Source organism: Tenrec ecaudatus, chromosome 14 (assembly GCF_050624435.1).
Source record: "Tenrec ecaudatus isolate mTenEca1 chromosome 14, mTenEca1.hap1, whole genome shotgun sequence".
Taxonomy (NCBI): domain Eukaryota; kingdom Metazoa; phylum Chordata; class Mammalia; order Afrosoricida; family Tenrecidae; genus Tenrec; species Tenrec ecaudatus.
In genome coordinates this window covers 55071451-55074637 of record NC_134543.1, presented here as the reverse complement: position 1 = coordinate 55074637, position 3187 = coordinate 55071451, and positions in this window count along the sequence as shown.

Below are 3187 nucleotides of genomic sequence, written 5' to 3'. Positions count from 1 at the left end.
CTCAATATCCAATTGTTCTTCTGTATACAACTCTTTCTTACACACATGGGTGTCTCTGTATTTGTTTCTCTAGTCAATCCAGACTGACACAATGAGTTACAATTGACTTGATGGCAATGGGTTTAGGTGGCATGTTAGCCCTTTGGGGGAATTACATTTAAAATGTTTCCTAGCCTGCATAACAATCTAGGTTAAATATTATCTCCAGAATGTTATTCTTTACCTATTTAATGTCTTTTAGCTCCAAATTGGCACTTCTATATTCTGCTCTCTGCAAATGTTTTTTCCAAAATCCAGCAAACTTCTTGTTAGGTTTCACCAGTTGGAGACAATAGAATGGAGGAGGAAAAGACTCCCTTCCTGTTTCTTACTGGTGGAAGTTCTCTGTGGTTATAGATTCTTTCATCCCTTCCAGAACCAGTTTTATCACCCCCCCTACCCCCCAGAGGTACTAACAGCAGTCAGGCAGCTTCCTCCCGAGTCCCAGCATCATCGAGTGTGTCTCTGAGTTCCTGATGACCCAGGAGCTGGCAGCTGGGTAGCAGTCCCTCCTTAGATACCAGTTTGAATTCTCTGGTCTTCTCTGAACTCACAGGTTTTTGTTATCTCAATCTTTAACCTTTGTTCCCCTAACCCTATGAGTATTAGAGCAACACCAAGCTAGTGGAGAGGAAGCACTAAGAGGTGGGAGGGGGAAGTGAGGACAGGGCAGGAGGTGGCAAAAGGAAACTGAGGCAAGCTCTAGAAGCAAAGGCACAGATAGGGAGATTAACAGAGGTGTGCACTTATGTAAATACATTAATCCATAACAATAGTGGTATTGACCTATGTACATGTTTATAAGGCAATACACTGAGGCTGCAGACGGGCCTTGGGCCTCGGCTCACACCTTCCCTCAATACAAGAGCACTTTGTTCTAACAAACTGGCATTCTGTGATGCTCACCCCACCCCCCACTCCCAAACACACACATGATCGCTTAAGACAAAATGGGTGCATAAGCAAATGTGGTGAAGACAGAAGATGGTGTCTGGCTATTAAAAGATATAGTGTCTGGGGTCTTAAAAGCTTGAAGGTAAAACAGGCAGCCATCCAACAGTGAAGCAACAAGCCCACATGGAAGAAGCACACCAGCAGATGTGATCATGAGGTGTGATTGGGACCGGGCAACGGTAATCAGATTTGCCACAAACAATAAACAAACAAAAATGCATTGGTGAGAATGGAGAGGGGTTGGAACGGAGACCCAAAGCTCATCTATGGACAATGGAACACCCCCCCCCCCCCCGAGGGGTCACAGGGTGGGGATAAGTCAGTCATGGTGCCGTAGAGTGTCACACAATATACCTCTGATCCCTTGAGGTCTCCTCACCCCTGACCACCCCATTATCATGACCCTGTGCCGCCTCCCAATCTAGCTAGACAGGAGCATGTACATAGGTATAGGCGAGAGATAAAAGTCACAACAGATGGAACCCAGAACAGAAACGGGAATAAAGGGTAGGGGGATGGGGGAGGGGAGGGAGAGGGCACTGATTGCAATGAATGGCACATAACCAGACCCCCATCGGGAGGAAGAACAGAAACCAGAGGGGAAGGGTGATAGTGGTCCGTGTGTAATTTGAAAATGATTAATCTACAATCTATCAAGGGACCACGAGGGTTTTTTTTGGGGGGGGTGAGGGAGGGAAAAACAGAGCTCATCCTAAAGGCTAAATGGAAAGTAAATGTCTAGAAAAGAATGATGGACTGTCTGTACTAATATGTCAGATACACTTGATGTATGGATGGTAACAAGAGTTGTAAGAGCCCCAACACAATGATTAAAAATAGTAGTGCTTTAACAAAGGGTGCACAGGAGGTTGTGCTATCCTGAAGACACACTTTGGAACTGGGCTTTATAGAATTCCCCTTGGCACTCGTGTGCACTGTGGGTTTTCAGAAACCACAAATTGAGAATTATATATACATTCTAAGTTTGACACGGCGTCTGAGTGTATGAGTATTTGCATGTTACATGGTTGATATTCCCTGGCAGGCACTTGACTACCTAAAACAGGTCACTGGATTCTCCTCTGTCCATCAACCATCCAGATAACTCCAGGAAGGCTTAGGTTTGAGAAACATGACCAGGATGACATCATATACCCCCAAATTAAACGTCAGATTCACAAAGTGCTAAATCTTACACTTACCAAAATTACTTAGGGAAGAAGTAGTGGTTGAAAGTCATGATATACTAAGCCGTTTCCTTCAAGGAGTGTCTCTCTCGAAGCATTGCAGTGGTGGCTTACAGCTATAGAGGGAATCCGTTGATCTCTGTCTGTAGTCTGACATCCATTCCTTCTGTCTTGGGGATAACACATCATTCACGGTCCTGCACTCTCCATGACCGAGAGAAACATGTGTAACTGAGGCCAGAGCAAGCCGACCTCCTTCCTAAGGAATCTAATCTTGAGTGGAAGGGCACAGGCAAGCAATTTTTTGGAGTGAATTCTACCAAAGGGCCTAAAGAAACATCCTTGGCTCATTACCTTCATCTCTTGGAGTCTAGCATAACAATTACAGCGCAGGGCTCCTTATTCTACCACCGGTCAGAGCTTTTCTTTTACCTAATATTTGCTTTCCAGGAGTTATTGACAGTTGCTTTTGTTTAAAAACTTCACATTTTAGGAAATGCTTATAATAAATAATATCAACATTAGGAACTGTGATGCCTTGAGTAACATCCTTTCCATTTACCTCTGATTTTAGCAACAAAAGGCAGCAGTGGATCATCCAGTAAGAGCTCAGGCTCATCTCATACTGTGTTTCAGTGTGTGGCCATAGGGCCTTCCGTGTCCCCACAGAGCCTGCTTGTATCACGTGTGAAGTTGCAGCTTGATTGTTTCCGGTAATTCAGGAGTTAATGCCCTTGGCAGCAACTCAACGGAGGTGAGGGAAGACCCAAATCCTCACACCTGGATCAATACGTAACATCACGATAGAGAAAAGGTTGAAGTTCTCAAATATTTTGTCTTGCTTGGATCTACAATGAATGCTCATGGAAGCAGCAGTTAAGAGATCAAGATGAGTTGCACGAGGTAAATCTGCTTCACAAGACCTCTCTAGAGTATTGAAAAGCAATGATGTTATTTTGATAACGAAGGTTTGCTTGACCCAAGCCATGATACTTCCCATCGCCTCC